This window comes from Panthera pardus, unplaced genomic scaffold, assembly GCF_024362965.1.
Source record: "Panthera pardus isolate Hobbes unplaced genomic scaffold, ASM2436296v1 HiC_scaffold_2, whole genome shotgun sequence".
Taxonomy (NCBI): domain Eukaryota; kingdom Metazoa; phylum Chordata; class Mammalia; order Carnivora; family Felidae; genus Panthera; species Panthera pardus.
Window position 1 is genome coordinate 107444632 of NW_026526765.1, and position 10527 is coordinate 107455158.

General features: G+C 39.1%; 1 protein-coding gene across 3 annotated transcripts in view; it reads right to left on the reverse strand.

The window, feature by feature from the left end:
- Positions 1 to 6557, reverse strand: part of RNF180 (ring finger protein 180) — a 209986-nt gene extending 203429 nt beyond the window's left edge. For 2 of the 3 annotated variants that reach the window (XM_019414330.2, XM_019414329.2), the window contains exon 1: positions 6092 to 6276. The gene's annotated coding sequence lies outside the window, so the exon portion shown is untranslated. Of the gene's footprint in view, positions 1 to 6091; positions 6277 to 6358 lie in introns of those variants that run through there. The other variant, XM_019414328.2, reaches the window with a different exon arrangement.
- Positions 6558 to 10527: the final 3970 nt, after the last annotated feature.

The window sequence follows — 10527 nt, forward strand, 5'->3', positions numbered from 1 at the left end:
AATAAGACACCATTTCATAACCATTACATTGGGGAAAATATAAATGTCTGATAATATCACATTAAAATGGTAGGAAGCAGCATCAAGAGACTCATAAAGCACAACGAGGCACAAACATATTGGAAAGGAATTTGGCAAACTCTGGTAAGAGAGAACGTGCATCTACTGATTTACAGTTATACATCTAAGTGTTTATGTACACAAAAAAAACTAAAAAATATATCATATAGGAATGTTCGTTTTAGCAACACTTTGCAGTAGCAAAACACTAGAAACATACCAAATGGTCATCAATAGATGTGACAAATTTCTGTTCGTGGATACAATGTAATACTGTATAATAAAAGTAAACTAAAGCTACATGTATCTAGAAAAAACTCTACATTATGTCAAACAAGGAAAAAATGCTGCAGAAATATGCTCATTAAAGAACGACACACAGAGCTTAGTAACAGTCACAAAAAAAATTTAAGGCATGTGCAACAATGTTATGTTTTGTTTACTGATGTTTCTGTAGCATGAGTTTAAAAATACTAAAGGGAGTAACAGACACCAAGCTTAAGATAATAGTAACTTCTAAGAAGGGATTTAAAGGGGCTTTTAAAAAAATCATTAATAATAGTAATATGTTATTTTTTAGAAGACTAAGGGATGAGAACATGAGTGTTCATTATATTATTTTCTATATTGTTTATTTGAAATGTTTTATGATTTTTCTAAACTTGAAATTTGTTAACATGGAAGCCACATGTTTTGCATCCTATAACATAAGCATTTCACAAAATGAAAAATCTAAGACAGTTATTTTGCTTTCAAGAGTACATAAAGCACAATCAAATTTGCATTTGAGCCTTGATGACGCTACATATACAATGAGGAGAAAGGGGGCAACAGCCATAACCTTTGGGTCAAAGTGACTATTTTTGCTAGTGGTTCTCATGTATTGTATATCTGAAATATGTGAATGTTTTGTAAAAGAACAGATGCTCAAGCCTTATCCTAAACCTGCCTGAATCAGAATGACGACACTCAGAACCACATACACCAAGACTGAAAATCAATGATCTATGAAAATGGCACAAAGACAAAAATGAGCACCCTTGATTGATTCAGCCAAATCAAATGGTTGGAATGGTGAAGGGAGATTTACCAATGACCATGCACATAGTTCTAGGTCTCCACCTGTGCACTGTATAAGCAAAAGACAACATATGACGAAACAAATCACGGAGATGGCATGTATACCAATACCATACCAACTAACATCACAAGGGGGGAAAACGGATGGTGGTTCAAATGAAATACATCATTCATAAATAAAGTGTTCTTGCATGTTAGTAACTGAATTAAACGAGAACGAAACAGGACATCAGAGGACTGGACGAAAGTGAAGCTGGGGTATTTATTCCTGCAGCTGCTTGCTCCCCTGCTTGATCACAGAAAGACCAGAGCTATAGTCACATAGCCTTTCCCTCCACATAGCTACTGTCTTTTGGTTTCAGTAATGGTTCTCTTCTCTTACCCTTCAGGCCTAGGGATGATAATGGCTCCCACTACAGATAGTCGTGAGATACTTCACCATCCATTGGTGGTGTATTTTAATCCAGGCACACCTTTTAAGTTAAACTCTTCTCCATTACCCCATCTGAGCCTGCAATCTGTTTTCTACTAGAACAATGACTGATACAATTATGAAGCATTAAGAAATTTTACCTCAGTACCTGATTAATAAATTCATCTTATAGATCTAACCTTATAAGCTGATATGTCCTGCTATTATCCAGTGTTCTAGCTGCTGTATAGCATTCAGAAAAAAAATATATATATTTAAGGTATGACTTGTGCCTTCAAGGAAAAAAAATCTAGGTGGAGAACAAGTTCAAGGACGCGGTTAATTAAATATTAAAAAACATAGATAGTAACCAACAACTACAACTGCCTGGTAAACTGAAAACAAGAACTAGGGTCAGGGAAAGCTTTATGGAAAACAGTGGTATTACAGCTGGGTCTTAAGGATAGAAAGGATGTAGACAGCATTAGTTAAGGAGAGTGCAGAGAAATAGGTATCTTGAGCAAGGAAAATAATATAAGGCAAAACACTAAGCTGGGAAAGGATATGGTTGGTGAGCAAAAAGAATAATGCCTGACTAGAAGAGAGAAGGTTTTATTTAGGACCATAAAGCCTTAGTTGGTTTTAAATCAGCCAAGTGCAGCCATATAAATATTTATTACACAATTTATATATTCTCCAGGAGACAAGTTGTCTGAGAAAGAACAGTCTCTACCTTAAACCCAAAATTTTGAGAATATGGCCAGAAAAATACACTTCAGTTTTAATTTCTAGCTCCATTAATTAATTAAGTAAATAGTCCTCAAATTACTCGTCACATCATTGGCCAACCTGCCTATACTATTTGTTAAAAGCAGCCTGAATTGGTGTTCACACTTCAATTCTGGTGCCTTGGATAAATTTTTTCAACAGGCTTCTAAATAGGTCAGGCAAATCTAATTCAGAATAACTCTCATGCTTATCTCAGCAATTTTATGAAGGATGTTTTGAAACTGCTTTAAATATGTGTGCTAATGATCTACTGATTGTTTCTAAATTTTTCCAGCCATCAAACCAGTGAAATAATCAAGTAAAGAGATTATAGAATGAGGTCAGTTCTATTATTAATATAACCATTTATAATATTTCTGCTTGCTACAGAGAAAATTATAAAGATAAAAAAATGCAACAGATTTAATTTCCTTAGCTAGCTTTTCTAAGAGATTTGCCATTCAAGTCATTTCCTCCAATATTTTCAAAATCTAAGAAAGCAAAAAAACACCTTGTTAATTAAGTGGATGATGTTTAAAGAAACAAGAATACTTAGTTTTCATCAATATGATTCCTTTTTTATGCACTTTATCGAATACTAGAGCCAAAACAAGATATTTTAATGTGGGCATTTTTATGTCCCCATTTTATTGTGGACTACTATAAATTGTTAGGTTACAATTCAAATTATTTAACAAACATGCAAATGTACATATAAAAATAAGTATATCTATGCCTATACACATATAGACATAGAACTTTAGCCTTCAAGTAAGTATTGTCCCCTTTAGAGTAGTCACTCTGGGAAGGATGCAAAGTTATTCTAACAACATTGCCATTGTTTAAAACTATTTTTAAACCACTGGTTTGAAATTGTTTTCATAGCCTTTCAAATAATCTTTTAATATCCTTAATAGTGGCAAAATCTGGAAGGTAGAAAAGAGTTTCACAGTCATGCAGAAATCATTTTTCAAATTTAGCAAATGAAAATGGTGTTCTAATGGAGTTAATAGTTTTTTGATTAAAAAATACAAACAAAAACAAGTAATTATAAAAGCGATCCTGAAAGCATGTTTCTGTTACTTGTAAATTGACTAGACATTTCAAAAGATTCAAAATAATTGTGAATAGCAACTTTTGGAAGCATGTAGTGTCCTAAAGTGACCACTTGGAATGAACACTCTCCCTTAAAAAATAAATAACAGCATGTTTGGATAAGGGCAGGGTTTCATGACTCTATAGTCACACTTTGAAGTCACAGAGCATCTTTCTTCCATGTGGTTAAAAATATTTACTTCATTAACTCTCCAAATATCACTAATGACAGAAAGGCCAGATTATCATTCTTTTTTTTTTTTTTTCCCAAGTGGATGAATGAAGGTGGTGTAAGGCAAAGAATTGTGTTTATTTCATGAGTCAATAATTAAGTCTAAGGATCTCGTCGTTGGCAAAATTTTAATGAAATGTTTAGCTTTATGCTGCTTGATAAAAAGGCATTATATGAAATAGATGTGTCATAAAATATTACAGAGCTCCATTAAAATGATTAAAGATTCACTGCATACTTGTCTGAAAGAATTCTTGCTTGATGTTTGACAGCTACTTATTAGAGAGGCTAGTGTCTAACCTAAAATACACTCATAAAAGTCCTACTTGAGTCTATTTTACCAAGAAAGAATGCTTGTTTTTTTAAATACTTGATTTTAGAAGAAAAAATACCTTCACTGTGAAAAACCAAATACATAAATGAAAGGGAGGAAGAAAAATGGACAGTAAAAGATCTATTGGCAAATTCACATAAGAGAAAACCCTAGGAAAACTCGTGAACTGTCGATGGTTCTGAGAGTTAAAAAAGTACAACAACATAAATGTGCCCGATTACAAGTTAAATGTCATTGAAATTATTAAAATGGCTATTCTCCTAAATGCTTAATTCTTCTGTTTGGGAAAGCTTTCTGCACATTGTTCTAGGATACCTAGGAGCTCACTTCTTCTATTCCACTTATTCATTAAATAAATATTTAGGGCTCCCAGTGGCACAGTATTTATATAGGAGATTAAAGATTTGACAGACCAAAGACCAAAAAAACAAAAACAAAAACAAAACAAAACAAAACAAAACACCTTAGTCCTTACTACTACTCTCCCGATCCAACTGAACATGTAAGAGCACTCCAGCTGGTCTTAAGGGTTAACTTGCTTCAAGTTAACACACTCCTTGCCTGCTGACTTAAGGCCCTTGATCTGTAACAGAACTGGCTTTCTTCAAGTTTTGCAGACCATTGGCCCTGGGGAATATGGGACCAGAACTTTCCCAGGCCACAGAGGCCAGGAAGTCCACCTGAAGGCCCCTCAGCTTGCTGATTAGACCAGCCCTCTTTTAGCGAAATGTTTTTTTTTTCTTTTTAAGGTCACACGAACGACTTTACTGACCTCCCTTTGTGCATCTATAGACCTTGCCCTCCTTTGCAGAAACAACAGAGTATTCCTGTACAACCACCCCTGGGTACCAAGGAATCAGCTCTTTTTGCACAATCAACCCAGGGCACCAAGGAACTTCTCTGCACAACCTCTGAGTACAAAGCTAACTCTGTATCTGGCATCGTGGAGTCTGCACCTAATCAAGAAACATCACAGACGACTGTATTCCCTTAACTGATCAACATACTTTAAAAATATCAGGGCAAGACAAATCTCATAGTTGGCCTTTGGGCAAGAGTCCACCTTCTCCCCAGGTGGCCAGCCTCATGAACAAAGCTCATATTCTTTTCCACTGAAAACTCATCTCTTAAGCCTTCCCAGCAACAGGAAGCTGAACTTGGGTGGGTTTTTATTTTATTTTTTTAATGTTTATTTATTTTGAGAGACAGAGTGCAAGATGTCAGCACAGAGCCTGATGCGGGGGCTTGAACTCACAGACAGGAGATCACGACCTGAGCTGAAGTCCGAAGGCACCCAGGTGGCCCTGAACTTGGGCTCTGGTAACAAAATCATTCTGATGTACTAAAATGATTTTTTATGGGTGCTATTCCCAGAGTCAGAAAAGGGCTCAGTTCTATTTTTAACAAAAGGTTTCAGTAATTAATGACTTAACAAAAATACAATGTGTCAGATGGGCACTGTGGGCCCTACATTTTGTGCGAGGTTGAGTGACTGACTGGACCGAGGATAACTCTCAGACAAGTTCTTCCTCAAGGGCTGACTGCTTAGTTTTATCATCAGGTTTGGGCGTGGGTGCCTGAGGTGCCTGGCCTATAAAATGGGGCAATTTAATAGTAACCTGTCCACACAATGTTCCTTTGAAGTTAGCTAATGAATATTGTCTTGGGTCCAGCCAAACTATTAGATGCTACAGAAGTATTGAGTACTATCTGGAAAAGGTCACGGTGATAAATACGTGTTAATGCACGCTAATTAAGGCAACAATAACAACATCCCCCCAACAACCCTCTGCCCACCTCGCCCCGCTGCTGCACAAAGCTTCCTTCTAACCTCTGCCGAGCAAATTCTGTACACTCTGGATCCAAGACTGCAACAAAAGCAGCTGAAAGGCCAATACCAAAAAGGACCAGACAAAAGAAAGTGGCTCTGTGCAGAGGCAACGGGCCACGGAAGGGGGTGTGTGCCGACTCTCCCCAGTTGGACTCAGTTCCTCAACTCCGACCTGGAGAGCAGCCAACAGTCCACCCAGTCGCCCACCCCCCACTCCCTGCCCTCCGCCGGATCCCTGCTCCCTCCCCCCCCCCCAACTACCCCGGCCCCGATGCTCACCGCCCTGGCTCACGTTTCCAGACCCGGTGTAATTCCACCCCGCCTCCGGTCGCGCCCCGAGGACTCCACGGAGAGCCTCAAGTGCGAAAGTTAAACCACCGTGGCCACATCACCTGAGGCCCGGGGTGGGGGGCGGCGCGGCCAGGCCAGGCCAGCCCTCCAGCAGTCCTAGCTCGGGGAAGAGCAGCCGCGGCCGCTCAGGGCGGGTGAAGGCCAGACCCTCTCGGCGAGGCGTGCCCTGCGGGGCCCGGAGCCGCCGGCCCTTACCTGCGTCCGCTTCCGGGAGCCGCCCGCTCCGCGCCCCCTCCCGGCGCGCCCGGCCACTCGCAGCCCGGCTCTGAGCACTCGCCGCCCGGCGGCTCCGGCGGCCGCGAAGCCGGGTCTGGGAGACGGGAAGCGACAGGAGCCAAACCCCGCGGAAAGCGCTCGAGCTCGCCTCGGTCTCGGCGCCCAGGCGCTCCGCACCGCGGATCGCCCCGCTCCCTTACCTCCGTGGGTCCCGCCCCGCAGGCCGAGTGTGGGCTGAGCCCCACCCTGACCTGACCACGTGCAGACCGGAGCCGTGCCAGCAATGCCCCGCTAGGGGACACCGGGGCGAACTTTCTCTCGCCATCCGCTACCAGAGCAACTGAAGTTTCCCGTGCCTTGTTCAATCTTGGCCTCACCCTGTCCCTCCTGGAGGTCTGAGTTCTGATACCACCTGCAGGGCCTATTACTTCTTGTGCCTTCGGTTCCACTTTTGTTCAATTGAGATTAATCACCGAAGTGTTCTTGACTTGGCTCTTGACCAATCACAGTTGGTATAAGTGAGTGGAGAACCAGAGGTATATCAAAAGTGCTTATTCAGAGAGGGGGGTCTCTTGCAGTAAATGTTGACTTTTCAGCAGTACATCAGAACAATGAGAACAGATCATCAGAAGGTGATACCTAAGTTTCGGAACATAAAAGGCCAAGTTTTATTAGTTGGTTTGAGGAAGGGAAAGGAAGCTTTAAGGAGAGGAACGTCTAAAAACTATATAGCTTTCTCTGCTAGATGTAGAAATTTCCATTTGCTTGAAGCGGCTGAGGTGGATTCTTGTCCAAGACTACGGTTGCATTGTAATGATTTCCCACCTGAGAATCCAATGAAACCATTAACAAAAACCAAAGACCTCAAGGAGTACAGAAAACTACAGACCAATATACCTTATGAATATTAATAGAAAATCCACAACCAGAAACGGGCAAACCAAATGCAATACAGAAGAAACATTTTACATCACATCAGTGAAAGAAAGGACAAGAACCACATGATCCTCTCAATAGATGCAGAGAAAGCATTGGACAAAATACAGCATCCTTTCTTGATAAAAATCTCCAGATCATAAAAGTCATATGTGAAAGACCAAACGCTAATATCATCCTCACTGGGCAAAAACTAAGAGCTTTCCCCTTAAGGTCAGGAACAAGACAGGGATGTCCACTCTCACCACTGTGTCTGTTCCAACATAGAATTGGAAGTCTTAGCCTCTGCAATCAGACAACACAAAGAAATAAAAGGCATCCAAATCATCCAGGAGGAGGTCAAACATTCACTCTTCACAAATGACATGATACTCTATACGGAAAACCCAAAAGATTCCACAAAAAAACTGCTAGAACTGATCCATGAATTCAGCAAAGTGGCAGGAGATACAGAGATATCCCAGGGATACAGGTGTGCTGTTTTGAAGGGACACACGCACCCCCATGCTTATAGCAGCACTATCAACAATAGCCAAAGTATGGTAAGAGCCCAAATGTCCATCGATGGATTCATAAATAAAGAAGTGATACACACACACACACACACACACACACACACACACACACAAAATGGAGTATTACTCGGCAATCAAAAAGAATGAAATCTTGCCATTTGCAACTACGTGGATGGAACTAGAGGGTATTATGCTAAGCAAAATTGGAGAAAGACAAGTATCATATGATTTCACTCTTATGAGGACTTTAAGATACAAAACAGATGAACATGAGGGAAGGGAAGCAAGAAGAATATAAAAACAAGGAGGGGGACAAAAACATAAGAGACTCTTAAATATGGAGAACAAACAGGGTTACTGGAGGGAGTGTGGGGGGGGAGGGGCTAAATGGGTAAGGGGCATTAAGGAATCTACTCCTGAAATCATTGCACTATATGCTAACTTGGATGTAAATTGAAAAAAATAAAATAATTAAAAACAGAAAACTTACATTAGATTTAGAGTTTTCTTAATTTATATTTTGAATAGGTATTGTACACAAAGGTACAAATTTCAAAAGGTACCTCAGAAGGCATTTTTGGTATGTTGATTTGTCTGTTTTATATAGTCAAAATAATTTATTCATTGGGACCATAAACTTTTTTTTCATACAAAAAAAAAAGAAAGAAAAAACATTTTATGACGTGACCAACAAGGATTTATCTAAGGAATGCAAAGTTGGTTTCCTGAAGTTGTACTCTTAGTTAGAATAGAAGGTCAAGACCACAGGATCATCTCAATAGATGAAGAAAAAGCACATGACAAAATCTAATGCTTTTTCATGATAAAAACAGTCAACTCACTGAAGTTCTTCAACCTGATAAAAGACATCTATAAAAAAACCAAAGTTAAGATCATACTTAATGGTGAGAGAATTGATACTTATACCTAAGATCAGGAATAAGACAAATAGGTCCTCTCTTGCTACTTCTTTTCAACTTTGTACTGCACATTTTATCCAGGGCCATTAGACTAGGCAAGGTCAAATACCTAAGAGTGAATACAATAAATAGAAGAAAAAGAATTGTTGAGGAAATCCAAGACAACAGTCCTCATAACTGAAGGGCAATAGGACACAAGCTTTCAGCTCAGTGGATAAAAATAATCTATATAAAGGTGTGTTCTTGTGAAATTTCAAAGCACATGTGTCAGAGAGAAGAATTTAATGGGTTCCAGGGAGGAAAAAAAAATCGATCATTTATTATGATTCAGAAATTAAATGACATTGGACTTTTGGACAGAAACATAAATGATAAATTCTGAGGGAAAATTATTTCTAACCTAGAGATCAATAACAGGATGAAAAAGAGATTTCAGTTATGCGAAATTTTAAATATTCTTTTCATTCTTTCTCAGAAAACAGCTGGAGGGTGTGCTCTATTACAAAAAAAGGAGTGAGGAGGGGGTGTGCTAGAAAAGTGAAAATTACACCCAAGACAACCGTGGTAGGCACAGTGGCCCCCAAAAGATGTCCACATCCTAATCCCTGGAACCTCTGAATATGCTACATTGCATAGCAAAATGGACTTTGCAGATGTAGTTAGAGTTACAAATTCCAATAAAGAGATTATCCTAGATTTTCCAGGTAGGCCCAAGCTAATCACATGATCCTTTTGAAGCAGAAAACCTTCTCCAGCTGTAGTCAGAGTCTTGTGGGGCTAGAGAAAACAATATGGAAACCACAAAGAAAAATGTGGGCAGCTCATGGAAGCAGAAGCCAGTGTTCTTTTTTTTTTTTTTTTATAGAAATAAATTTTTTAGAAGGATTAAATTTATTGCCAACAGTACTGAAAAAAGAAAGACAAGACACAAAGTCTTAACACTGAATAAAGCATGTAATTTAGCCTCTTATTTCCGATGAAGCCACAGAATATAGTCAGAGAAATGACAGGGTTGACAAATTTGGCAAATAAAACCAGGATGCCCAGTTAAAATTTTAACACTAAAACCTATTATGTTAGAAGTTAAAATTCGACTGGTGATCCATAGCAACCTAAAAAGTGAACCCTCAAAACAATGGTTCTCAACCGTGACAGCACCTTGGAATCTCTTGAAGAACTGGTCAAACTACCCATGTCAGTTGTCACCCTGGTACAATTCAATCAGAATTTCCTGGGAAGAGACCTCCAGTGACTCCAATGTATGACCAAGGTTGAAAACCAGAACCCTAGAGAGGAGTTAATGTGTACAAATTTGGTGAACTAAAAACAACCTCTCTACCAGTTTACAACCTGAGGTGAAACTTTCTACAATAAACATCTTAACAAGTATTCATCATCTCCAAGTTACAAACGAAGAGTATGATTGTCAATACTTCATAGAAGATCGTTCATTTTTTTTTGTAAAATGACAGATAACAATGTCATGATGTAAGACCCAGATAAGTGCTAATTTATTTTAACTATTAGGTAATTGGTATCTCAAAATTTACTAACAGTTCCTGTCATCCAACCAGATAGAATGGCTAGCTGAGTAGGAAGCCATCTCAAAGTATCTGTGTCAATAGGCTTTGCATTATCTGAGAGTTGAGTTTTCTAACATCTGGCTTCAGTTATAATTTCCAACCAAGATTAAATTATTATAAATTATTCCTAGAAACCCAATAATGCATGCTGCAACTCATGACACTTGAGATCTGAGCAGACATTTAGGTGATGT